This window comes from Oncorhynchus masou, chromosome 13 (genome assembly GCF_036934945.1).
Source record: "Oncorhynchus masou masou isolate Uvic2021 chromosome 13, UVic_Omas_1.1, whole genome shotgun sequence".
NCBI lineage: Eukaryota > Metazoa > Chordata > Actinopteri > Salmoniformes > Salmonidae > Oncorhynchus > Oncorhynchus masou.
In genome coordinates this window covers 38,029,232-38,057,208 of record NC_088224.1, presented here as the reverse complement: position 1 = coordinate 38,057,208, position 27,977 = coordinate 38,029,232, and the positions used below count along the sequence as shown (strand labels likewise).

Sequence of the window (27,977 nt, the reverse complement as noted above, 5' to 3'; positions counted from 1 at the left end):
CAAACAGGTGCCATTAATACAGGTAACGAGTGGAGGACAGAGGAGCCTCTTAAAGAAGAAGTCGCAGGTCTGTGAGAGCCAGAAATCTTGCTTGTTTGGAGGTGACCAAATACTTATTTTCCATCATAATTTACAAATTAATTAAAAATCCTACATTGTGATTTTCTGGATTTTTTTTCTCATTTTGTCTGTCATAGTTGAAGTGTACCTATGATGAAAATTACAGGCCTCATCTTTTTAAGTGGGAGAACTTGCACAATTAGTGGCTGACTAAATACTTTTTTGCCCCACTGTATATGCTTCCTGTGAGATGAAGGTGTGGCACGTTGCACAAGCCCTGCACTTTTAAAGTGGCTGCTCCAATGGAAATTTGTGCATGTTTAGAGTACCACTATTAGGTAAAAGATCTGACATTCTAATTTATTTTGGAACAGCAATTGGTGACATATTTGATCTTAAACCTAGACTTTCAAATCTCTTATTCCCAAACATGGGGACAATTGGGTGTGGACCCCTCACCCCCTGAAAAATAAAACCCCAAGTAAATGTACTTTTGTTTGTTGGTCTGCTGCATCTTGGGCTCTGTAGTAGTCACATTGTTTCTGAATCCCAGTGTTGACCTTTTTAACAGTACTAAGCATGTGTTTAAGACTTAGTTTTGAAACCAAAATCTACTTAATGAGCATTCATATATTCACTCTGAAGTGCCAGAGTGCACTCTGGGCCTTTGTAAGCCTTCATAAAATAATAGCGTTTAGAGTGCACGCTGGACGCTTTGGCCGAGGAGCAGGGTTGATCGGAGCGTTCTTGACCCAAGCTAACTTTGGCCAGCTACTTCCAGATATAAATGAGAGAATACCCCACTCTGACCATTTTACTCACCCTGTTCTGCATATTTTCACTAGACTTGCTTATACACCATTGAATCATTCCCTCCAACCCCCCCCCCCCACACCCACAAAATCACATGATAAAAAAACAAACAAAAACCTTTATTACATTTTTATTTAGGTCCCAAAAAAACCATCATAATAACATTATATCAATAATATTAATAAAGTCAAAACAAAAGGAAAAATTAAAATAGCTATTATTTCCACAGTGTCCAGGAGTCAGCCTGTAGGAACGCTGCAAGTCCATATTATATAAAGGGCCGTGGTTTCAAGCTTGGGCGCATCATCGTCTGCTGTGCCGATCAGGAATGTAGAGGTGGTGAGGTTCAAGGGGGCTAAGCCAGGCTACTGTTGTGACAGCTGTAGGAGAAAGAACACAACAAGAACATTACAAAACGTAAGACTTGTGCACAAAACATTCACACATCCCTCATTGGGGTGGGCGCTTACCTGCGGTTGTTGAGGCTGTGGTTCGGGGCCTCTGCTGGCCAGGCGGCTGAGGATGTTCCTCTCGGACATCTGGAGTCTCACTGCGACCGGGGGTATCCGGGCAATGGTTGCCGGGAGACGGGTCACGTCTGCTTTCATGTCACTGAGCAGCTCCTCCAGCTGTTTCAGCACTGAGAGGGGAAAGAGAGAATGAGAATCTGGAAGTGCTTGCCAACATACATATGCCTATATACAGTGTATTCAGAAAGTATTCTCCAAATTGTCTTACATTACAGCCTTGTTCTAAAAGTCATTAATGTTCCTCATCGATATATACACAATATCCCATAATGACAAAGCAAAAGACAGGTTTAGAAATTGTTGCAAATATATTTTTGAAGGTCCATCATTGCATCAGTCTTCAATTATATGAAAAAAAAGCAGAAATACCTTATTTACATAATTATTCAGACCCTTTGCTATGAGACTCGAAATTGAGCTCAGGTGCATCCTGTTTTGTTTCCATTGATCATCCTTGACGCATCTACAACTTGGAGTCCACTTGTGGTAAATTCAATTGACTGGACATGATTTGGAAAGGCAACACCTATCTATTTAAGGTCCCACAGTATGCAGTATTAAAGGTCCCCAAGAACACAGTGTCCGCCATCATTCTTAAATGTAAGAAGTTTGGAACCACCAAGACTCTTTCTAGAGCTGGCTGCCAGGCCAAACTGAGCAATCGGCGGAGAAGGGCCTTGGTCAGGGAGGTGACCAAGAACCCAACGGTCACTCTGACATGGCTCCAGAGTTCCTCTGTGGAAATGGGAGAATCTTCCAGAAGGACAACCATCTGTGCAGCACTCCACCAATCAGACCTTTATGGTAAAGTGGCCAGACGGAAGGCACTCCTCAGTAGAAGGCACATGACAGCCCGCTTGGAGTTTGCCAAAAGGCACCTAAAGACTCTCAAGACAGTGAGAAACCAGATTCTCTGGTCTGATGAAACCAAGATTTAACTATTTGGCCTGAATGCCAAGGGTCACACCTGGAAGAAACCTGGCACCATCCCTAGGGTGAAGCATAGTGGTGGCAGCATCATGCTGTGGGGATATTTTTCAGCGGCAGGGACTGGGAGACTAGTCACGATAGAGGGAAAGATGAACAGAGCAAAGTACAGAGAAATCCTTGATGAAAAGCTTCTCCAGAGCGCTCAGGACCTCAGACTGGGGCGAAGGTTCACCTCCCACCAGGACAACGACACAAAGCACACAGCCAAGACAATGCAGGAGTGGCTTCGGGACAAGTCTCTAAATGTCCTTGAGTGGCCCAGCAAGAGCCCGAACTTGATCACTGGAGAGACCTGAAAATAGCTGTGCAGCGAAGCTCCCCATCCAACCTGACGGAGCTTGAGAGAGGATCTGCAGAGAAGAAAGTGAGAAACTCCCCAAAAACAGATGTGCCAAGCTTGAAGCAGCATACCCAAGAAGACTCGAGTCTGCCAAAGGTGCTTCAACAAAGTACTGAGTAAAGGGTCTGAATACTTATGTAAATGTGATATTTTTGAACTTTTTATACATTTGCAAAAATTTTAAAAAAAATGTTGTTGCTGTGTGATTAGATGGTATTGTGTATAGAATGAGAGGGGGAGGGGGGGGGTGTATTTACTACATTTTAGAATAAGGCAGTAACATAACATAAATGTGGAAAAAGTCAAGGGGTCGGATTACATATATAGTACCAGTCAAAAGTTGACACCTACTCATTCAGGGGTTTTCTTTATTTAAAAAAAAATGTTCTGCATTGTCGAATAAAGACAAACATTTGGAAATAACACATACGGGAATCCTGTAGTAACCCAAAAAATGTGTTAAATCAAAATACACTACTCAAAAAAATAAAGGGAACACGTCAACAACACAATGTAACCCCAAGTCAATCACACTTCTGTGAAATTAAACTGTCCACTTAGGAAGCAACACTGATTGACAATAAATGTCACATGCTGTTGTGCAAATGGAATAGACAACGGATGGAAATTATAGGCAATTAGCAAGACACCCCCAATAAAGGAGTGGTTCTGCAGGTGGGGAGCACATACCACTTCTCAGTTCCTATGCTTCCTGGCTGATGTTTTGGTCACTTTTGAATGCTGGCGGTGCTTTCACTGTAGTGGTAGCATGAGACAGAGTCTACAACCCACACAAGTGGCTCAGGTAGTGCAGCTCATCCAGGATGGCACATCAATGCGAGCTTTGGCAAGAAGGTTTGCTGTGTCTGTCAGCGTAGTGTCCAGAGCATGGAGGCGCTACCAGGAGACAGGCCAGTACATCAGGAGACATGGAGGAAGCCGTAGGAGGGCAACAACCCAGCAGCAGGACCACTACCTCCGCCTTTGTGCAAGGAGGAACACTGCCAGAGCCCTGCAAAATGACCTCCAGCAGGCCACAAATGTGCATGTGTCTGCTCAAACTGTCAGAAACAGACTCCATGAGGGTGGTATGAGGGCCCTACGTCCACAGGTGGGGGTTGTGCTTACAGGCCAGACACCGTGCAGGACGTTTGGCATTTGCCAGAAAACACCAAGATTGGCAAATTCGCCACTGGCGCCCTGTGCTCTTCACAGATGAAAGCAGGTTCACACTGAGCACGTGACAGACGTGACGCTGTGGAGAATGTTCTGCTGCCTGCAACATCCTCCAACATGACCAGTTTGGCGGCGGGTCAGTCATGGTGTGGGGTGGCATTTCTTTGGGGGGCCGCACAGCCCTCCATGTGCTCGCCAGAGGTAGCCTGACTGCCATTAGGTACCGAGATGAGATCCTCAGACCCCTTGTGAGACCATATGCTGGTGCGGTTGGCCCTGGGTTCCTCCTAATGCAAGACAATGCTAGACCTCATGTGGCTGGAGTGTGTCAGCAGTTCCTGCAAGAGGAAGGCATTGATGCTATGGACTGGCCCGCCCGTTCCCCAGACCTGAATCCAATTGAGCACATCATGACTCGCTCCATCCACCAACGCCACGTTGCTCCACAGACTGTCCAGGAGTTGGCGGATGCTTTAGTCCAGGTCTGGGAGGAGATCCCTCAGGAGACCATCCGCCACCTCATCAGGAGCATGCCCAGGCGTTGTAGGGAGGTCATACAGGCACGTGGAGGCCACACACACTACTGAGCCCCATTTTGACTTGCTTTAAGGACATTACATCAAAGTTGGATCAGTCTGTAGTGTGGTTTTCCACTTTAATTTTGAGTGTGTCTCCAAATCCAGACCTCCATGGGTTGATCAATTTGATTTCCATTGATGATTTTTGGGTGATTTTATTGTCAGCACATTCAACTATGTAAAGAAAAAAGTATTTAATAAGAATATTTCATTCATTCAGATCTATGATGTGTTATTTTAGTGTTCCCTTTATTTTTTTGAGCAGTGTTTATTATAGATTCCTTAAAGTAGCCAATTGATGACAGTTTTGCACACTCTTGGCATTCTCTCAACCAGCTTCATGAGGTAGTCACCTGGAATGCATTTCAATTAACAGGTGTGTCTTCTTAAAAGTACATTTGTGGAATTTCTTTCCTTCTTAATGCATTTGAGCCAATCAGTTGTGTTGTGACAAGGTAGGGGTGGTATACAGAAGATAACCCTATTTGGTAAAATACCAAGTTCATATTATGGCAAGAACAGCTCAAACAAGCAAAGAGAAATGACAGTCCATCATTACTTTAAGACAGGAAGGTCAGTCAATCCAGACCATTAAGGACTTTGAAAGTTTCTTCAAGTGCAGTCACAAAAACCATCAAGCGCTAGGATGAAACTGGCTCTCATGAGGACCGCCACAGGAAAGGAAGACCCAGAGTTACCTCTGCTGCAGAGGATAAGTTCATTAGAGTTACCAGCCTCAGAAATTGCAGCACAAATAAATGCTTCAGAGTTCATGTAACAGACACATCTCAACAGCAACTGTTCAGAGACTGAGTGAATCAGGCCTTTATGGTCGAATTGCTGCAAAGAAACCAATACTAAATGACACCAATAATAAGAAGAGACTTGCTTGGGCCCAAAAACACAAGCAATGGAAATTAGACCAGTGGAAATCTGTCCTTTGATCTGATGACTCCAAATGTTAGATTTTTGGTTCCAACCGCCTTGTCTTTGTGAGACACAGAGTCGGTGAAGGGATGATCTCTGCATGTGGGGGGCGGCAGGGTAGCTTAGTGGTTAGAGTGGTGGACTAGCAACCGGAAGGTTGCAAGTTCAAAACTCCCGAGCTGGCAAGTCTGTCGTTCTGCCCCTGAACAGGCAGTTAACCCACTGTTCCTAGGCCGTCATTGAAAATAAGAATTTGCTCTTAACTGACATGCCTAGTTAAATAAAGGTTAAAAAATATATATGTGTGGTTCCCACAGTGAAGCATGGAGGTGTGATGGTGTAGGGGTGCTTTGCTGGTGACACGGTCAGTGATTTATTTAGAATTCAAGGCAGCATTCTGCAGCGATACGCCATCCCACCTGGTTTGCGCTTAGTGGGACTGTCATTTGTTTTTCAACAGGACAGTGATCCAACACACCTCCAGGCTGTGTAAGAGCTAAGAGTAGGCTGTGTAAGAGTGCCCGATGAATGATATCTCTACCTCCCTGCCTGGCTCTACCATTATGCCCCCTCCTGTTAAGTTACTTCCTTTCTTACTTGGAATGAAAAGCAACGTGTAAAATACATCTATTATTATTATCTTTACAAATCTTCAACTAAGCCTCAAAGTACTTTATGTTAGGTTGATAAATGTATTACGGTCTATTTGTCAGCAAAGACACTATCCTTCCTATTCCTTTGCACAGGGTCACGTTCAGTAGGCACAAAACAGTCAGACAAAGTTAAAAATGGGGAGGTACCATAGGATGCATTTGAATTTTCCGTTACCAAATTTTTTTTCTACAGCGTGACCTAATTAACTCGAACCGGCCGTACTAGGCGAGTTCCAGCTGGCTGGTTTACCTTTGTGCAGGACGGCGTTGGCGGGCTTGTTCCCCGACATGGACTCCTTGCTGAGGTGTTGGTGGGACTCGGCCAGACACTCCACCTCACTGAAACGCGTGTTGAGGGCCATGGAGGGGTGGGAAGGGTCCTCCGACATGTTGAGGTAGGCCGCCCGGCGCAGCTGCTCCTCGATCACCAGGGCCTGCTCCAGCAGCTAGGGGGAGGAGGGACGAGAGGAGATGGGGAAGCAGAGGGGTGGATGAGAATAGAGCAATACAAAATGAGCAGCGTGTACATGGAGCACAACAAAACTTTACGCGATACGAGTGAAAATGAGAACTGCTGACAAACAGGCCTGGGAGGGGGGTGGTGTATAACAAGAGGTAGCTTATAAATGTCCATGGCTAATATAGGGTTAATAAAGGCCTTTATACCTTGAACCTCCTGGCCAGAAACTTGTTTTTAATCTCCAGGAAGTTGCCTTGGTTCATTTCAGCCTTGAAGGGCTCGTTGAGGATGGCGAACTTCACGTCGTTCTGGATGTCCTGCCAACGCGCGTAGCCGTGTCTAGGGGGTGCCAGAGTCAAGGGAAATAAACAAAAACAGACTGGCCCCACTGTTTGCGGTATGACCCAATATTGGCCTAATGTATGTGACCATTAATACTTGAAGCTGGCCAGTTATTAGATCTGTTGAGACTGTACTTTTTCCTGCTTACAGGCACTCCACCGTGGAGGCAATTTTCCAATGAGCGTTGCACTGGTTACATTTTGAAGAGAAAAATGTGACCGTAAACCACTGATGTTTGTTTGCAAAGAGCCACGGTGGGCAGCATAGTTTGTCAACAATGGTATAAAAGGATACTGTATGATGCCAGCCAGAAGCCAGTAGTCATGGCGACGGTGCCAGATCTCGTTGGTCTTCTTGGTGACGGTGGCGGCCCTCTCCTCGTTCTGCCACAAGGAGTGCAGCTCTGTAGGAGGGAGAAAAAGAGTGATTCCCTGAAGTAACAATTGAGACCATTGAAAATGCTATTTAGTCCAAGAGGAGTGCTTAACCATGTATGAAACCAACCAAAAATCAGCTGAGAACGTGCGGAGATCTGTGCATGCGTGTGTGTTTGTGGTATGCTTTCCCTCTTGACACTCCAGTTCTCTTACCTGTGAATCCTCCGTCGGCAATGTTGAACATGAATCTCGTCTTGGCTTTCTTCTTCTCCTCACTGACTCCGGCCGCCGCTCCCTCCTTCACACTGTCCCCGTTCTGCAGCTTGGCCAGCTCCTCCGCCTTCACGCCATCCTTCTCCTCCTTTTGCTCTGCAGACAGAACGAGGTTGAAAATGGTGCGTGTGAGAGAACGGAGTGAAGCAGAAACGTGGACCGACAAGGCACGGGACCAACAGTATGTCCTTACTGCAGTTTGTTGATTGACGAGTGCAAAATGAGAATGATGGCGAGAGGAGCTACCTTTCTTTTCCTCTGAGGCAGGAGTGGTATCCATCTTCTCAGTCTTCTCTTTCTCTTCTGCTGCAAATCCAGAGGGATGGAGAGAAAAGGGGGGGGGGGGGACATTAGCAAACACCAAAACGAGCGTCTAATAGAATGCAATAGAAATGGCACTGTGGAAAAATTGAGCTGAACCATATTCTATTACGCCATCACCTTTGGCCTCGGAGTCTTCCGATTTGACCTCGGACACGTCCATCTTGGCCTCTGCTGCTGGAGACTTGGTCTCCTCTCCTCCCGGAGCAGTCTCCTCTGCAGTCTCGCCGTCCTTCTCCTTTTCCGCCTCTCCGTTGGTAGGCTTGTCTGTTTCCATGGGCTCTCCTTCATCTTTCTCTTTCGGTTCAGGGGAAGGAGTCTTCTCCTCATTATCGGGGATCGCATTTACCTGAAAGAGAGGAACATTTTGTCGAACCAGAAAGCACAGAGAACAGCACAGACGTTTTAAAACTTACTAAAAACGAACTATTCTGGACAAGGAGCTCCATCTCAAACTTCACAACAATGATATTTACTGTGGTATCAATACCCCATGTACAAGTATGATAGATTGGTTGGCTTTAGTCAGCCATTGTCTATTGACCAATGTGGATCAAGTGTATCATTCTTTACCTCTGGGTCTTCCGTCTTTCTGGACTCCTCCTTCTCAACCTCGCCATCTTTCTTCTCCTCTTTCTCGCCATCCTTCACGGCGTCCTCAGTCTTCGAAGGATCGTCTGCTAAACCGACAGGACATCAGCTCTTAATCCACCTTCCACATCTCCAAGCACTGATTGACAGTTACACGTTTTACACACCCAAGCAAGCGCCACTTTTTCCAGGGTGGTTTCACTAAAACCAGCATAACAGCAGCAGTGGTTTGACCCTGCATGTCAAGAGTCCTGGAACAGTGAGAGGTTGTGGAGGAAGACAGGGGGAGGGAGGGGACAGAGTTGGTTTACCTGGGGCAGGCGTGTTGGGTTGCGTGTCTGCGGGTGTGCCAGTGGAGGGAGTTTTGGGGGCTGGGGAGGGCGAGCACACAGAGGGGAACAGGGGTTAAAAGCATAATCGCAGGAGAGGGCGGTGCGGGACGCACTTGCAGAGATTTTGGGTTACAGACCATAGGTCACTACAGCAGGGAAAGACTGATTAGCCGTAGGAAACGCAGGAAGAGCAAGGATCGGGGAGAGGGTTGTGGAAGAGGGCGTAAGTAGCGGGCTGTACCTGTGGCGGGCGTGTTGGGCTGCGTGTCTGCAGGCGTGCCCGTGGAGGGGGTCTTCCCTGGGGAGTCGGGGCGGGCTCCAGCTGCAGCGGCCGCAGCCTTTTTACTCTCCTCCAGCTCCATCATCCAGGGCATGGACCACTGGCCGTTGACGTGCTCGAACTCCTGGACCTGGTGGGAAACACGGTCAGGGACACGCTACACTCTCACTTCAGCGTACGGCGGCTGAGTTGAATTCCTCCCAACTATCCCAAACCAGCAGCGGGGCTCTACCTTCTTGCGGATCAGCGACATCACACCGATGCGGGTGAGTACGTGTTGCCGCGACAACCCTTCGCGGGGGACGCCGTCGGCGAAGGTCTCGGCTCCGTCGGCGCCGGGCTCGCACAGGTGCCTCATGAAGAGGGAGACGTACGCCCTGCGAGAGAGAGGATCCGATGTAAAACAAAATATAGAGGACAAATTCAACCAATATCAAGGCATTACTATTGTGGATTTACACTATAACATGTTAGTTACTCACTTGAACTCTTTCTCAGATTTCCCGCGCAGGTCTCTGACCAGCCACTGGGTGGTGAAAGCGTCCTGAGGAGGCATCCCATAACGCATCACTGCATTCAGGAAGGCCTTCCTCTGGCGAACGTTGAAGCCCAACACCTGAACACCAGAGGGGCAGGGTTAGCGTGGAGTTAACAGGTCGTCCACATATTGACCCCTCAGCTCAATTTTTCCACAGTGCCATTTCTATTGCATTCTATTTCTATACAAGCCAATTGAATGCCAAGAGACAAGTGGTGGGTCGGCCCATCTGTAGATAAGCTAAATTGCAAACACATTTCAGGATCATGCAGAGCAGTGGTTCAGAGATGGACATTGAGAGCTGACCTCAATGTTGCCTCCCACTCTGGCCAGCAGGGGGGGCAGTGGCTTGTCCCGGTCGCCCCGCATGCCTTTCCTGTTGGGTCTGCGAGAGTTGGCTGCACCGCCAGAAAAAGGAAAACACGAAAAGTTATTCTCTTAAGCTTCACAAACTACACACACACACCCACCCACTCTTGTAAACACCACCGACAGAGACGCCATCTGTCCACACACACTTTCGCTTACCTTCTGCCCGCTCATCAAAGTCCTCGTCACCCTCCTCGGAGGCCACAGAGTAGTCCGAGTTGTTGTCCGATTGGTCATCCTGCCAATCTGCTTGGAGACAGAAGACACGGGGCGCAATTTCAGTACACAGTCCAGAAACTTCTTTGAACTTATTAAAATATGAACATTTAAGGGGGGGTGGAAGAGAAGATTCTACAAGGAAGTGGACTTTGAGTAAAAGGTTGACATCCAGACCAAGCACAGAGCACTAGAAGGAAACCAACATCACAGATATGGGGGTGATGTGTCAACTTGCCCACAAGCAGTGCCCGAGTGTGAGTAGCTGACTCAAACCACATGTGGGACATTGTTTAAGTTAGTATGTGTACAGTTAGGAGCCGAGAAGAGATGTACTGTTTCCCCGACTCAAAACAGGGAAGGGGTACAAAACACAAACAACCGCAATTCAGTCACACACGCCAACTCATTCTTCAAATCTCGTAGGGTTCTACGATTAAAGAGGGCCATTTTCATCCTCTCGGTGAGGGGCCTGAGATCATGGTGGCCGTGCAGTGCATTGTGGGTAGTGCAGGTCACGCCCATTGCAATGCATTGTATTCAGGGGTCAAAAGTCAACAAGGAAAGCTGCCATTCCAACAGAAAACTAACTTGGACTTGGAACAGATACCCCACTCACGTTAAATGTCATTCTGAATAGCTTGGATTGTTGCTGGGAATAGAAGATCACGAGCATGTGTCGGAAGATTTACCAGGCTTTCTGAGAACTGTCACAGAGGCTTTCTGAAGAGGTGAGGCAAATGGGAGGAAAATTCTAATTGCCACCACAACTGGAGACGTACCTCATGCAAGAGGTGAGGAGTAATCAAACCAACACAAACACCTGACACCACTCAGTTACTAAGACTTCACCAGTGAAACACACACACACCACTCTTTCTCTCACACACACACGTAAGTAAGTAATGGCGCTGGCGCTTGTTGTTGTTACCCCGTCTACTACCTCGGTCCTCCTGGGAGCCGTCGTTGTAGTTGACCTGCTTGCGGATGCGCTTGCCCTTGCCCAGGTTGCGGGCAAGGTCCTCCTGCTGCTGCTCATAGTGGTGCCTGAGCAGCTTCTCCCAGTAGTCTGGGTCGACACTCTCCTCCTGCTTGATGATCTCCCTCTGCACTTCCTCCTCCTGAGGGGAGGGGGCAAGAGAGAGAAAGGAGAGAGAGAGGGAGGGAAGGAGAGAGGTGAAAGGAGAGTCATTGATCAAGTGTGCAGGTGTCAAATGAGACGTCAGTTACACACACACCATCTGGGCTACAGCAAGGTCACTTGGGAGTCAACCTTCTAAAAATATAAAACGTCACTCTGGGTCAAAGTGTCCGCTAAATGACGTTTTTAACCCCCCCCCCCCCCCCCCCCAAAAAAAAAAAAACTTACCGCCTCCTCCTCGTCCTTGACCACGTACTGGGCCACCTTGAAGGAGCCGAGGTACTCGTTCATGCTCCCGATCTCCGTTTCCTCCGGGGTTTCGGACTCCTGGTTCCTGTCCAGCAGCCTGTCCACCGCCATGTCATCGTAGTGGATCACCTGGCTGTCCTCCTCCTTGTTCTCACCTGAGGGACATTAATTAAACATTTTCAGAACATGGTCCAAACATTATCAGAACGTTATGATGAACGTGTTATAAACATTGTCATTACCTTATCTTGAACTAAATCTGTTCTAGACATAGTCACATCGGTTTACCCAAAATGTTGATAATTTCACCTAATAAGCACAAATAAGTAATAACCAACAAACTATCATCTTATTTGACTGTTCGTATCTGCTGGCATTTGCTTGTTTTCTGTTCACCTGCAACACGCTTCCAGTAACCTGCTGTGGGCAGGTAAAAAAATAAAATAAAAAATATACAATAAGACAACGTTTCATTGCTCCCTTTCAAGACAACTGAAAAGTGATTTGACAGATGAACAACTATCCACTCCATCCATGTTTACAACAACAGTAGCCGTTTATTTATTTTTTTATACCTTCTTTGTCCCCCTTTCCAAGCTCGTCCTTGAACAGCTCCTCCGTGCCGAACTTGAGGATGTCGTCCAGCTCCTGTTTGGACATGGAGCCCGTCTTGGAGCCCAGACCAGGACGCACCACCAGGTGGGTCAACATCATCTTCTTCTTGGCTACCTGGAGAGGGAGGGAACGTTTCAATGTCTGCGTCGACTTTCTTCCTGCCCGTATGGGCCAAGGAAATGTAATGAGTCGCGCTGACGACAGACGAGGCTCGCTTCCACACACACACACACGACATTCATTGGATCCAACAACAAGTTAGCAATTCTATGATACAGGCGGCTGTGTTGCGTAGGGAAGAGGTCATTCTGATGTTGCAGGAGAGGGGACAGCCTCTTTACCTGAGTGATCCTCTCCTCCACAGAGGCCTTTGTGACGAAGCGGTAGATCATCACCTTCTTGTTCTGTCCAATACGGTGAGCTCTGCTGAACGCCTGAGATGAGGAAGACAGACAAACAGTATGACCCTTTCATCCTTGCAACCACCTTAATAAAAGTTGATATAATAGAGAACAAGGAGATGGTGAATGGCCCAATCATAAACTGATCCATAAGCATTTGGATTTGACAGGTGTAAGCAATATGGTAATAGCTCCACCTTGCACTTTGATAGGCTAGGTGGAAGGTTCACCATAGTACTTCTACTAATCAAATTCTCGAAGATCATTGGGCTTGAATTGAGATTGGGCCGGTGTGTGATGGTTCCAAGTGTGTTACCTGGATGTCGTTGTGGGGGTTCCAGTCGGAGTCGTAGATGATGACGGTGTCGGCGGTGGCCAGGTTGATACCCAGACCTCCAGCTCTCGTCGACAGCAGGAAAGCAAACTGCAGCGCTCCCGGAGCTAAGGAACAAAACAGATCAACCACTCAGACCAAATCACTATACGTATATATCAATCACTTTCTACATCAATAACTATCTATATTTACATCAAGTCACTTGCTTTCTCTCTATCATCATTCACTTTACGGGAATTATTCTGTTTTTTCTGGCCCACCAAAATCCAAACAAGCAAAAAAAAAAAAAAAAAAAGTATAATCATTATTATTTTCGGGATGGAAAAATGCGTATTTAAACTTAGAGCTGGACTCCTTAATGGTGAAACAGTAAGTCTGCAATATTACAACAAAGTAGTAAACAACGAACACTGTTTTTCTCCTCGGACATCATTGCACGCGCGACAGAAGAGCACAACATGTGCTGCAAAATAAAGTATGCCGCTCCTCAACAATAACGGGTTGTGAGGGCGGCGAGTGGCACCGTTTCCACCTACACCTAAAAACCCGATAAAAACCGTGTAAAAAAAAAAAAAAAAACTATATATTTTGTATTTAATATCACGTTTGAGAACTAACCAAAGCTCGACAGTCAGGGAGGACAACAAATTCCCCCAAAAACTATTGCAACAAAGACTCAGAACTTCTTTGGAGCCCTGTTTTAAATCGCTAGTATTCTTAAAACCAAATTAACTTGAGATTGCATGCACCTGCGTACTAAAACAAGCCTGATTTCAACGAAAACCCCACAAGAATAAAACAGCGCTTTAGATAATCGTACATTGATATCAGACGGCGGAAAATGTCGCCATCTCGGTTGTCTATTCCCGCACAATTGAAATAAAGAACTAAATCAGGAGCTTCAGAAAACGTAAGGCTGATGAATGTAAAATAGCTTACTGTAAGAATAGGAGTAGCCTAATAGTTCTGCAGACTAGGTCATTCAAAATGTTTCACCATAAATGTCATTTAATTTGATTAAAATTCAAATTAACACTTCAAATAAACAGTATCAGTCAAAAGTTTGGACACACCTACTCGTTCAAGGCTTTTTCTTTATTTTTTACATTGTAGAATAATAGTGAAGACATCAAAATGACAAAATAACACATATGGAATCATGTAGTAAACAAAAACCAACAAAAAAAAGTGTTAAACAAATCAAAATATATTTTATATTTGCCTTGATGACAGCTTTGCACACTCTTGGCATTCTCTCAACCGACTTCATGACACAGTCACCTGGAATGCATTTCAATTAACAGGTTTGTATTCTTAAATTAATTTGTGGAATTTCTTTCCTTCTTAATGCGTTTGAGCCAATCAGTTGTGTTGTGACATGGTAGGGTTGGTATACAGAAGATAACCCTATTTTGTAAAAGACCAAGTCCATATTATGGCAAGAACACCTCAAATAAGCAAAGAGAAACGACAGTCCACCATTACTTTAAGACATGAAGGTTAGTCTATCCGGAACATTTCAAGAACTTTTCAAGTTTCTTCAAGTGCAGTTGCAAAAACCATCAAGCGCTATGATGAAACTGGCTCTCATGAGGGCCGCCACAGGAGAGGAAGAACCAGAGTTACCTCTGCTGCAGAGGATAAGTTCATTAGAGTTACCAGCCTCAGAAATTGCAGCCCAAATAAATGCTTCACAGAATTCAAATAACAGACATCTCAACATCAACTGTTCAGAAGAGACTGTGAATCAAGCCTTCATGGTCAAATTGCTGCAATGAAACCACTACTAAAGGACACCAATAATAATAATAATAATAATAATAATGAGAGACTTGCTTGGGTCAAGAAACACGAGAAATGGACATTAGACCAGTGGAAATGTGTCCTTTGATCTGATGACTCCAAATTTTAGATTTTTGGTTCCAACAGCCTTGTCTTTGTGAGACACAGAGTAGGTGATCTCCGCATGTGTGGTTCTCACCATGAAGCACGGAGGAGGTGTGATGTGTGAGGGTACATTTCTGGTGACACTGTCAATGATTTACTTAGAATTCCAAGACACATTTAACCAGCATGGCTGCCACAGCTTTCTGCAGCGATACGCCATCCCATCTGGTTTGCTTTTAGTGGGACTATCATTTGTTTTTCAACAGAACAATGACCCAACACACCTCCAGGCTGTGTGAGGGCTATTTGACCAAGGAGAGTGATGGAGTGCTACATCAGATGACCTGAACTCTACAATATCATGACCTCAACCCAATTGAGATGATTTGGGATGAGTTGGACTGCAAAGTGAAGGAAAAACAGCCAACAAGTGCTCAGCATATGTGGGAACTCGTTGAAGAGTGTTGAAAAAGCATTCCAGGTGACTAGCTCCTGAAGCTGGTTGAATGTGCAAAGCTGTCCTCAAGGATAAAGGGTGGCTACTTTGAAGAATCTAAAATAACATATTTTGATTTGTTTAATACTTTTTTGGTTTACTACAAGATTCCAAATGCGTAATTTCATAATTTTGATGTCTTCACTATTATTCTACAATGTAGAAAATAGTCAAACTAAAGAAAAACCCTTAAATGAGTAGGCGTGTCCACATTTTGACTGGTACTGTATATAAATCCCTCTTGATATTAAAACAATGATATGATATATACACCTAATTTAGATCTGAAGACTACAACTATATAATAGTCACACTGAAATTGCAGTATACATAGTGATCTAGTTAGAGACTGAATGAGGAAGTTTGTGTGGGGTGAGCCTCACCATTGAATCTGTCGATGGCCTCCTGTCTCATGCCCCCGGTGATGCTGCCGTCGATACGCTCGTACTTGTAGCCCTCGTTCTCCAGGAAGTCCTCCAGCAGGTCAAGCATCTTGGTCATCTACGACAGAGGGAGTGAATGGGCCCGTGTGAGGTGTGTGCTTTTCGTATCCAAGACCTTTGAAATGTTTGGATCCTTCTTGACGTAATATGATTCGTGGACTCAAATAAAATATTGATAATATGCGTGTGTGTTGGTTAACTAACCTGAGAGAAGATGAGTACTCTGTGCCCACCGTCTTTCAGCTTCCTCATCATCTTCTGCATTAGCGTCAATTTCCCGGCAGACTTAGTGAGGGCGCTACCGTCGTACATCCCATTGGGCATCTTTGGGGCTTCCTGTTTGGGGTGGGGAACCAATCAAGAGTCAGAGCTTCAGCTATATAGAGCCTTACAGGAAAATACTACAAGTTATAATGCATATCATGAAAATGCTTTTGACGCAAATAGTATCTAGGATTGTATATACAAAATGAATGCACCACTACCCCACTTAGCCATCACAATAGCATGGTCCATTCCTATTCAAATGTATTAATAAGTGGGTCATACCATGGCAGCCACAGGGAAGAGGTAGGGGTGATTGCAGCACTTCTTGAGGTCCATCACCACGTTGAGCAGGGATACTTGATTTCCACCACTGCGCGTGTTCAGGGCCTCAAAGTTACGGGTGAGGATGAATTTGTAGTACTTCCTAAAAATAGATATTATTTTTTTTTTTAAATCCACAATTAATACCTCTTCCACAGTCCAATTATATTGTACAGTTCTCGTGAGTTGAGTATCCAAGGGAAGATTGCGTTTAAGTAAGTCTATGGACGATGACTAATCATTCTAATTATATATTTGATCCCATCACCGTTTTAGCCAAGTTAGACAGCACATACAACTGAGTCAACCACTATTCAAATGTACCCCTTCACCACACCCTATCTCTCCATGCACTTTCACTCACTTCTGCATGGGGCTGAGCTCCACCCTGACGATGAGCTCCGTCTTGGAGGGCATGTGTTTGAAGACGTCAGCCTTCAGTCTCCTGAGCATGTGGGGTCCCAGCATGTCGTGCAGCTTCTTGATCTGGTCCTCTTTGGCGATGTCAGCAAACTCTTCCAGGAACCCCTCCAGGTTACTACACAGAGAGAGGAAGTTGCAGGGAAGTAAGTAAAGATTTAACTCTAAAATAGCTGGTCTAAGATGAGTGGGATGTGATACAGGTGAAGTGGTCGTTGGGATTGAGTGGGAAAGTAATGTGGACAGAATGTGCACACACACACCTGAATCTCTCTGGCGTGAGGAAGTTGAGGAGGTGGAACAACTCTTCCAGGTTGTTCTGTAGAGGTGTACCGGTCAGTAGCAGCTTGTGCTGGAGAGGATAGTTGTTCAGCACTCTGAAGAACTGGAGGGGAGAGAAAGAGTATTATTCATCTAAAAATGAAACACTTCTGTATTTGTCAATGGTACTTTCAGCCATACCAGTTTAGCTGGAGTTTCATTGTACAATGAGGGTATCCAACTAATGAAAAATAGAATTTGGGATTCCTCATTGCCCTTATACTTCCAAATTGATAGTTTTCTTGAATAAGGGAATATGTTGCACATAACAGGTAAACTACCTCCATAACACAACTCTAATCTCTCACCTTGGACTGGTTGTTTTTGAGCCTGTGGGCCTCATCGACTACCAGACAGGCCCAATCTATGGAACCTAGGATGGCCATGTCAATGGTGATCAACTCATAGGACGTCAGTAGCACATGGAACTTCACTGATGAGTCTTTCTACAAGGCCACGACAGGGAGAACGGTTAAAAACGTGACACACACCAGCATATCATTGAAGGAGTGATACATTTCAAATAAAATTGTCAATATATCTCCTTTGTCGATAAACAGTTCTAATTCATCGGTTCTTTTTAAAAACATTTCCCCCCGTAATTCTCACCTTCATCTTAGAAGCCCTCTTGCCTCCGCGGATGGCGTTGTTCTCGAAGGAGAACTCGTTCTCTCGGATGACGGCTCTGCTGTCCTTGTCTCCTACGTAGGTCACCACGTACATGTCCGGGGCCCACATCTCAAACTCTCTTTCCCAGTTAATGATGGTAGACAGGGGGGCGCTCACCAGGAACGGGCCCTTGGAGTGACCCTATAAGGGGGAAAGAAAAAAGTTAATGAAAATAAGATAATTTGTATGGGTGGCCCCAGCGGGAATCAAAAACACTATCATTGGTGTTGCAAGTGCCATGCTCTACTAACTGAACCACAGCTAATTTAACTTAATAAAATATAATTCTAATGTTAAAATATTGTGTCGTCAAATACATTGCATTCTACACTCCGATCAATAGGTGGCAGTAGTCTCCGCGTGATCACCACCAAAGAGTGTTAAAACAAAGCTCAAGCTATATGCCGTCAGATTTCACCTGACATATTATACAAACTGGATGGGCTGGTTGGTATTGGTCTAAAGGGCTGCCTAGTTGGCATTTCTGATCAGTTCCAGTTGAAATAATGGCTACCATTTGGCCTTATAAAAAATAACAACAAAAAAAGTAAACAATGACATTTATCAACAAGTAAAACGGAAGAAGATATAGTTTAACATGCGTCTTTCTATAAATAAAATGGGGCCAATGTGTGCTGCGGGGACTTGCTTCCATTCAGCCACAAGAGCATTATTGAGGTAGGATGCCACCAAAAGTGTTTGATGGGGTTGATGTCATTGGTCTGTGCAGGCCATTGTCATGCTGAAACAGGAAAGGGCCTTCCCCAAACTGTTGCCACAAAGTTGGAAGCACAGAATTGTCTAGAATGTCATTGTACGCTGTAGCGTTAAGATCTCTCTTCACTGGAACTAAGGGGCCTGGCCCGAACCATGAAAAATAGCCCCAGACCATTATTCCTCCTCCACTAAACTTTACAGTAGGCACAACACATTGGGGCAGGTAGTGTTCTCCTGGCATCCGCAAAACCCAGATTCATCCTTATGACTGCCAAATGGTGAAGCATGATTCCTCACTCCAGAGAACGAGCTTCCACTGCTCCAGAGTCCAATAGTGGTGCACTTTACACCATTCCAGCCGACACTTGGCATTGCGCATGGTGATCTTAGGCTTGTGTGCGGCTGCTCAGCCATGGAAACCAATTTCATGAAGCTCCTGAGGAACAGGCAGTTCGGAACTCAGTAGTCAGTGTTGCCATCGAGGACAGACGATTGTTACGCACTCCAGCACTTGGCTGTCCCGTTCTGTGAGCTTGTGTGGCCCATCACTTCACGGCTGAGCCATTGTTGCATCACATCATCACATTCGGCCGTGATTGGGAGTCCCATAGGGCAGCGCACAATTGGGTGAGTCATGGTTCCCCCTTATATATCTTAATGTAATGACATGGGGGGGGGGGGGGATGGCAGATTTTTATCAAATACTTGTCTGTAACAAGTTAACAAGTTATCCAGCAATGGAAATCTTCCCTGGTACCCTAGTAAAGACCCATATCCACTTTCACCCTTATTCTCTCCCACACACACACACACCTCTTTGTAGAGTGAGTAGAGGAACACGGCAGTCTGCACAGTTTTGCCCAGTCCCATCTCGTCAGCCAGGATAGTGTCTGTGCCCTGTGCCCAGGAGAAACGCAGCCAGTTGAGACCCTCCAGCTGGTAGGGGTGCAGGTTGCCCCCCGTACTGTCCAGGTAATCAGGCTGCCGCTCAAACTTGATGGTGGGCTGAAGAGGGGGAAGATAGAGAAGAACAGTGAGTTACTGTTGATGTCAAGACACACCACTAAGCGGGAAATATGCACCATAAGGGATTTATCATGTGTTTGACATAACATAAAGCTGCAGAAAAGGAGATGCTAAAAGTCCATTTTAACGGTAAGATACTGAGCAATTTATGACGACCAGGAATACCTGGTAAATCACGAGAAACCATATCTCTGATAAAAGACAAGCCGTGTCGCCAATCCAATAAAAATGACAACAGTCAACACTTACATCAACGACAGGATTCTCAGGAGGCCGGTCCATCCTCTTCGTCTTGCCTTTCACCTTGATCTTCTTCCCTGGTTTACCCTCGTCGCCCATCATCAGCTCCCTGAAACAGACGAGAAAGAACATTGTTACCCTCGGAAACAGACGAAGAAGAAACTCCTTCTCGATTCCACCTATACAATGTAGAGTAGGTGGCAATAATGCATTAGTTACCTGTGGTTCCAGTACTGCTGTCTGAAGACGTCGAACTCTGGGATGTCCATGTCCTCAGCCTCCCAGGTGGCCTGGTCGTAGGCCAGGTCTTTCCACTTGATGAGGTAGTGTACGTTATTCTTCTTGTCCTGACTGCAGTCCACAAAACAGACAAAACTTGGTTAGCAAGGTTGCCAATTAAATCCAGTAGGCATGCATGCATACACATTCAAAAGTATGTGGACACCACTTCAAATTAGTGGATTCGGCTATTTCAGCCACACCCGTTGCTGACAGAAGTATAAAAATCAGGCACACAGCCATTCAATCTCCATAGACAAACATTGGCAGTAGAATGGTCTTACTGAAGAACTCAGTGACTTTCAACATGGCACCGTCAAAGGATGCCACCTTTCCACATTTCTGCCCCGCTCAACTGTAAGTGCTGTTATTGTGAAGAGGAAACGTCAAGGAGTAACAACGGCTCTGCCACTAAGTGGTAGTCCACACAAGCTCGCAGAACGGGACTTCCATGCACTAAGCGCATATCGCGTAAAAATAGTCTGTCCTCGGTTGCAACACTCACTACCAAGTTCCAAACTGCCTCTGAAAGCAACGTTGGCACTAGAACTGTTTGTCGGGAGCATCATGAAATGGGTTTCCATGGCCGAGCAGCCGCAAAACAAGCCTTTGATCACCATGCGCAATGCCAAGCGTCAGCCGGAGTGGTGTAACGCTCGCTGCCATTGGACTCTGGAGCAGTGGAAATAGATTCCCTGGTGTGATAAATCACAAGTCTGGCAGACGCCAGGAGAACACTACCTGCCCCAATGTATAGTGCCAACTGGAACACCGACTAGGAGCCAGGCCTAATCTCGCAACATCACTGCCCGACCGCACTAATGCTCTTGTGGCTGAATGGAAGCAAGTCCCCACATCTAGTGGAAAGCCTTCCCAGAAGAGTGGAGGCTGTTATCGCAGCAAAGCGGGCACCAACTCCATATTAATGCCCATGATTTTGGAATGAGATGTTCGACAAGCAGATGTCCACATATACTACATGACCAAAGGTATCTGCAACTGATTGGTTGAAATGATTGCTTTGACCCATGAGACATTTGCATCACAAGGAGAAACCCTTTACCTGACAAACAAAACATGCAGATTTCATCAAGTGTGCAGGAGTTCTCCTTTCCATTGAAGGGAAAATCCTGACTAGACACTCATTCACAAAGTGTAAGACTATGTGCCTGGCCTTGCTACTCAAAATCTGCTGCTATTTTGGAAACGTTAACTCTCAATGAGACTAAAAACACATTTGAACCCCCTTTAGCAGCCAGTCAGGGAGTCTCGTCTGACCTGTGGTTGAGTATGCGGTGGATCATCATCCAGGCGATCTTGATGCCAAAGCGGTAGTACTTCTCCTCCATCTTGGCGTAGAGCGGGTCCTTGGCCTTCCTCTTCGTGCTCTTTTCCTCGTCGCCCTCGCCAAAGTCTACGGAAGGCGGCTCGTCCATGTCGTTCTTCCTCTGGTAGTTCCTGAACATCACCTGACAGTGCAGCTCCAACTGGAGGCAGGGAAAAGGTGGGTGAGAGGGAGAAGTGTGTGCGTGTGGGTTGTCGAACGTTGGTGCGACAACGCTCCTCTCTAATCCATTTCAGTGACAAAGAAGCGAGTGTCTGAACATTTCTTGTGTTTGTTTGTTTCAGTGTGCGCCGTGCCTCTGAAAAGCAAAACTAAGATGAGCAACAACTCAAAATGAGGGTAGGTGTGTATGGGTGCGATTGCCTGCCACGTGGTGGCCGAGCGTAAGCTGTGTGTGTGTGTGTGTGTGTGTGTACATACCTGCAGCTCAGACACCCAGGAGCAGTGCCAGTAGGACATGTTGCTCCACTTGGCGAAGAACTCCCTCTCAGGGCGCCCAGCCAGAGGGGCGGGGTCGGGCTGGTCAGCCGGGAGGTCTGGGGGGCGGGGGATGGGCGTGGGCGGAGGGGGTCGCCCCAGCGCCACGTCAGAATCTTCTGCACCTTGCCCTTCATGGGTGGACACTGGGGAGGGGAGGAAAGAGTCAGTGAAGAGGTCAAATGTCTTTAAACCCGCTCGCTTTTCAGGACAAACGGATCATAACGACATGGTGAAAACTCCTCGTCTACAGATAAGTTAGGTAATGTTACATTCATTGTGTTGAACCATTTAGTCATTTTGTTTTCCCAATACACTACACAAGGGGGTAGGGAGCTAGGTTTAAATTTGGGAAATAGAATTCACTTTACCATGTGTAACTGGCTGTGCCCCGTGTCAATCACCCTCCGGGTCCCACCCCATTGATTTACTCATGGTTCACTCACAGTGCAGCGTGGGCAGATCCACTCTCCGTTGGGTATCTCAGGCAGGGGCGGGTTGAGACAGTGGATGTGATAGGAGGAGGGACAGGAGTCGCAGCAGAGCAGCTCCCCACCATCCTTACACACCCTGCAGAACTCCATGTGGTGGTCGTCCTCCTCCGGCTCTACCTCCACCTCCTCCTCCTCTTCTTCTGAGCCCTCCTCCCGCGCCTCCCACTGTTTGCCCTCCTTCTCCTGTGGATGGGAGAGGGAAGGGGTTGACGTGGATGGTCGTTGAGCAACTGGAAAGGGTTAACTGTTTGACCGGTAGGGAAGCAAAGATAGCTCTCAAATTGCTCAAATGTGTAACTAACAGTACCAGCATATACCACAGTACTACCAGCTAGAGGTTTATGATCATTGACTAATGGTTGTCAATATCAATAGCTCCTCATTACCCTCGACCAGATTCCTCTGTATTTTGTTGTCACTCCGATTGATCATTCTGGTTGGCCGACCAGTACCATATTGCCCGGTCACTTACTCCACAGAGCCGAGCTGTTCATTGGCTAAGGAAGGTGTCACTCACGCAGTGTGGGCAGCTCCAGGTGCCCTCTGGGGCATTCTCCATGTCGGGGTCCAGGCACACCATGTGGTAGGCCCGGGGACAGGTGTCGCACAGAATGATCTCCCCTCCCTGCTGGCACACCTCACAGTAGTCCTGGTGGTCCGTCTCATAACCGTCACCATCCTCCTCGACTGGAGGGAAGGAACAAAAGGACAGAAGTGGGTGAGAGCAATTCAAACTTAGATACGGTACATTCCCTGAATAACCCCCCCCCCACCCAAAAAAGGAATGCATGGTCAACATTTTTGTTGTTTGACAAGCACCTTAATGAAATACCTGCGAGGCTATAACACTTTAATCAATCAGAATGCGTTTTATAAAAGTGCTGTAGAATGAAACGTTAGGGAATGGACATTGTTGTTCATCGCACCCTTTTACTGTGTAGGTGGAGTCATTCATATGCAATCTAGGAAGCATTTCAAACTCCTGGGCGATATGTATCGATACTCTGACGGAAGAGTTTGTCTACTGAATACATCAGTGTGTGTCAAACTATTTTTTTTGTATTGGCAGAACATGCTGCCCTGCAGAAAACATACAGTCTTCTAGTGGCCCAGTAAGACTGAGTAGTACTGGCTGAGTCAAAGCTAATTGGACATGCACACACATCCAAACTACAGCTGTGGAGTCTAGCAACTCAAGACCACTTTTAAATTGGGTTTGAGACATACTGCATCACAGCCATGGATGAAACACAACTTCTTGGGGTAGAGATATGTATCAGAGCCATGAAAGAGACACACACACACACACCTGCAGAGTACAGACCCTTCTTCTTCTTGGGCTTGCTCTTGGGCTTCTTGGATCGGCTGCTGCGGCTGTTGGAGCCGTCCGACACGGACACGCTGTTCATGCTGGCGTCGTCAAAGTCACTCTCGACGTCAGGCTCATCCTCTTCACTCTGATAGGAACAGCCAGATAGAGAATGGTTAGGAACTTCGTTGTAAGGAGAGATGTGTCTAGGTTGAAGGCCTCTATGCCAAATGACAAAATCATTTTTGTCATCAACACTGAAGTCAATATGAGCCAAGAAAGAGGTGACTAAACAGTGGGGCCGGGAACAGCCAGGGACCTCACAATACTTATGTCCTGATACGATATGTATTGCGATTCTCACAATTCTATATGCATCGCGACGCGATGTTCCAAGCACTTACCGAGGAGCGTTTCCTCTTGCTGTTGAAGCCTCCGAGTTTGATCTTGAGCGGAGCTACCTTCTTTGTAGCCACTTTCTTCTTCTCTGCGGGCTTGGGGGTGGGCCTGGACTTCTTACGAGCATTAGGACCTTTGCCCTCTTTGGTCTTGGCCTTTTTCAGAGGCGGGGCGACCGGTGGCTGGGGCTCGGCGACCGGGGCGGGAGCGACCTCCGCCACCATGCTCTCCACGGCGGCAGACACGTTGGCGGCGGCCAGGGCTGCAGTAGCGGCGGCGGAGCCTCTCAGGGGATTGTTGGTGCTGAACTCACGCCACTTGGCACCCAGTACCATCATCATCTTGGACACGGCAATCTTGGGGTTCTTGGCCGCGATGAGCGGTCTGAGGGAGAGATGGGGGTGGATGGTGAGTAATGAGGACAACAACAAAAAATACACAAAAAGAGTGAAACGATAGACGAGAGCAGGGGGAGAAAGGAGACAAAATATTTGAGAGAGCAAAAAGTGGGGTGAAAAAGCTTAAAATATAATTCATGCAGCAAGCATTGACAAGGACAATCTCATTTACCTGACATATTGACTGAAGGCCTTGTAGTTGGTGAGGGAGCGGTAGTCCTCGTCGCTGAAGACGTGGTCAATGTCCTCCATTCCCCAGTCATCCAGGAGCTGGGACGACGTCTTAGGCTCCTAGATGAGACAATTTAACATGAACGTTTGCGTAAAATGTGGTTCTTTCCAGTTTTTTCTTTACTGACTGGTCTATTGTGGTGGGACTATTTCTTGCCCTCTGAGTGTTGCCATTGTGTTCAATAGCTACTGGGTCTTTGTTAACTCTCGCACGGCTTTGGACAAAAGCACTTTCCTCCCACCATTGGGGACCATCGGTTATTTTAAGCCGCATGCATTTATACCATGTGGCAAGAGCTTGCCTTGACAAAGGGCCAATGGCAGGTAGTTTGGTGTTGCCACGGTGACAGTATGTCCTTGCATAAGTGCACTTACCACTACCAGTCACCCTAGTGGTAGTCAACTCAGCATGGTAGTATTGATAACTTATCTCCATCTAGAGGTTACAAGTAGCTTATTCAATCACTTTCTCAGGAGCTCTGAGTTTTAGTTGCATAATGACAATTCAATTAACACCATTAAATATTATTTGATCTCCCCCCCTCCACAACTCTCTCCACCCTCGAACTAAAAACTCACCAAGCTATCGTCGTCGTCGTCCTCATCCTCCTCTTCCTCGGGTTCAGGGTCCTTCCTCTTGTCCTTTCCTCCTCCATTTCTGTCAGTGCTGGTGCTGCTCCTCTTCTTCTCCTTGGAGGTGCTCCCCCTGTTCTTCTTCTTCTTCTTCCCCGGGTTGTAGTCGCTGCCCTCGCTGTCAGAGCGGGGCACCGCTCGCTCCTCGTCCCTGTCCACCTCAGGGGTCTCCATGGGCTCAGGGGAGCTCATTGGCACATCCTGGAGAGGACACATGACACATGGGGGGGGGGGGCTTATGAGTAAGCCCAATGGCTTCTGACAGGTGGCAGGTCCCTCCACTGGCAGACAAACGGAACATGGTGCGTCCCAAGAACGTACAGATATGATTAGAGACGTGGTCATGTCACTGTAGCCTACCTCTCTGCGAGAGGTCCTCCTCTTGCTGCTTTTGTTCTCCCGGCTCTTTTTGGCCTTCTTCTTCTTCACCTTCGGGGCCTCATTCTCTGACATCTCCTCTTCCTCATCTGCAATGAGGTCAGAGACACAGCTTAATAATAGCTGTAACGAAGAAGGTCAATTGAATATCCTTGCAACCTTGGTAGCTGCAAAGTCATATGGAATCGGGTTCCAAGGCCTATTATGTAATTGCTCATGGTAAATGTAAGCAAATGGCTGTTGGCATTGAAATCAGCACCAAGTAGCCATGGTCTGACATGTGATAAACTGTCTGTAAGTCAAAATGAGGGGTGCTAGGTGTCTAATTAAATGCCACCTCATCATTATCTGGGTTATGGTTGAGTCCAGTTAGCCCAATTGTAGAATTGGATGTCCCACAAACAAATTGGAAAAGATGGCTCTTCCAAGTTATTATTTAGATTAGAGTCGGGTTATATATGGTCAATGATTTTCACGTGAGAGGTTTGAATGCAAAATTATTATTTTTTTAAATATTTTACTAACGACTATCTAAAAGGTGGCCTGGCGACGCCTGCTATATCTAAAATCGGAAAAATCCATCGCCTTAACTTCCCCATCGAGGATTCTAATGGGATATGCTTTGCCGTCATATCCGAACCTGTTGTGTAGTAAACAAAGTAGTCAGCTAGCCTAACGGTTTTATTGTCATTCGCCAGCTAATGTAGCCATCTACGTTATATAAGTCAAATGCAGTGACACGTTCCGTAAAATGTACAGAGAGTGAATTGGCTGCATTTGTTTCTACCACGCAAAGCGGCGCTACCAAGCACCCGATGATAGGAGGAGAAAGTCGCCGTCGTCATCTGCCATCTTTCAAGCTAACTGGCTGGCTCCATCTTGTCATCGGGCACGTAAAAATACCGGTAACATTTGCTAGGCCGCAAGAATATGCCGGTGGGTCGGCATGATATGTGTAGCCAAAAGTTGAAGTTCTGTAAATTGCTTCCGTACGGGAAAACATCTGTCCGTTTTGCAAACTTACATTTCAACGGCTACGGCTTGCAATAAAAACCGAAACAAAACGTCAACTAGCATTGTTAGCACACGCAAGCTAGGCTAACGCGTTAGCCGGCTAGCTACAGTAGTCAGTCACTCAACTAGCACAACTTAGAGGCTGGTGTCCACTGTTCCTGCAACTACTTAGCTAGTTAGTTAACTTTTACATAACTAGTTGGCCAACTAACCGTAAACACTGTGATTCTTCTTGCTTATATAACGTTAGCTTACCACAACCTGACAAGTTAACAAACCACAACCAGTATCAACTAACAACCTACTTGTATGTTAGCTCTAGTTATCCATATATTCAAATTCACGTCACCTTCAAGTTCTTTACATCTTTGGCTCAGTTTTACGATTAACTCGTATGATTTACATAAAGTGTATAACATTTTGATAAGTTAATTTCGTTGCCATAAACATTTATTGAAGTGGTCCTACCTTGCATTAGAGGCCGGTCCTCTGGGGCTCCAAAATCATCCCTATCGTCCTCGCTTCCAGACATAATGCTAGCTAACTTTAAATTTTAGTTAGCTAACTTTAAAAAAAAGTTTAATTCCGTGTTGCCTCCAGAGTCCTGTCCCAGTATTGAGTCCGTCCAGGTGGAGCGTGGAGTAGGACAGGTCGGGTCCGCAAGGAGGTGGAAATAAAAAAATAAAATTTAAGTGAATATTCAGAACTGATTTCGTGCATTGAACAATATAAATACATAAATTGCCTCTTAAGTAGGTGAAATAACTTCTGATGTCAATTGTTCTAGCCAACACTAGGCTACTCAAGTCTACCAGCCTTTCAATCTATGCGTAGTCTCGCTACATTATAGCTAGCTAGTTAGCCATTAGACATGCCATCGTCGTGCTACTAGTTTTCCGTCCCACACTTGGTTAGCTAGCCCGCTAACTCCAGCTCAATCACCGGCTAGGTTCAGAAACGAGTCACACATTCGTCCCAAAACATATCAATAAATGACGAATTTCAATTGTTTTAATTTGATAATTGAATGCTCCAATATTACAAATACAATTCTAAACAAACTACAGTAACGTTACTCACAAGTTGAATGGTTCCAATGTTTGAAAACAGAAACAACGAAAGGAGACGTTTGCCTTTCTTTCAACAGTTTTTCTATTTTGGGTTACAATAGCAAGCTAACGTTAGTTCCAATAATTAAAATGCAGTATTTGTCTTATGTTGCCTGGCGATGCACACGACGTCGCCGTCTCCCTCTCTCGCATTAAACACCCGCGCACACACACACACAAAGAGATCAGGGGGCA

At 46.1% G+C, this 27,977-nt stretch overlaps 1 pseudogene; it reads right to left on the bottom strand.

Annotated features, from left to right (window-relative positions):
• Positions 1-987: 987 nt before the first annotated feature.
• Positions 988-27,977, bottom strand: LOC135552246 (chromodomain-helicase-DNA-binding protein 4-like; annotated as a pseudogene).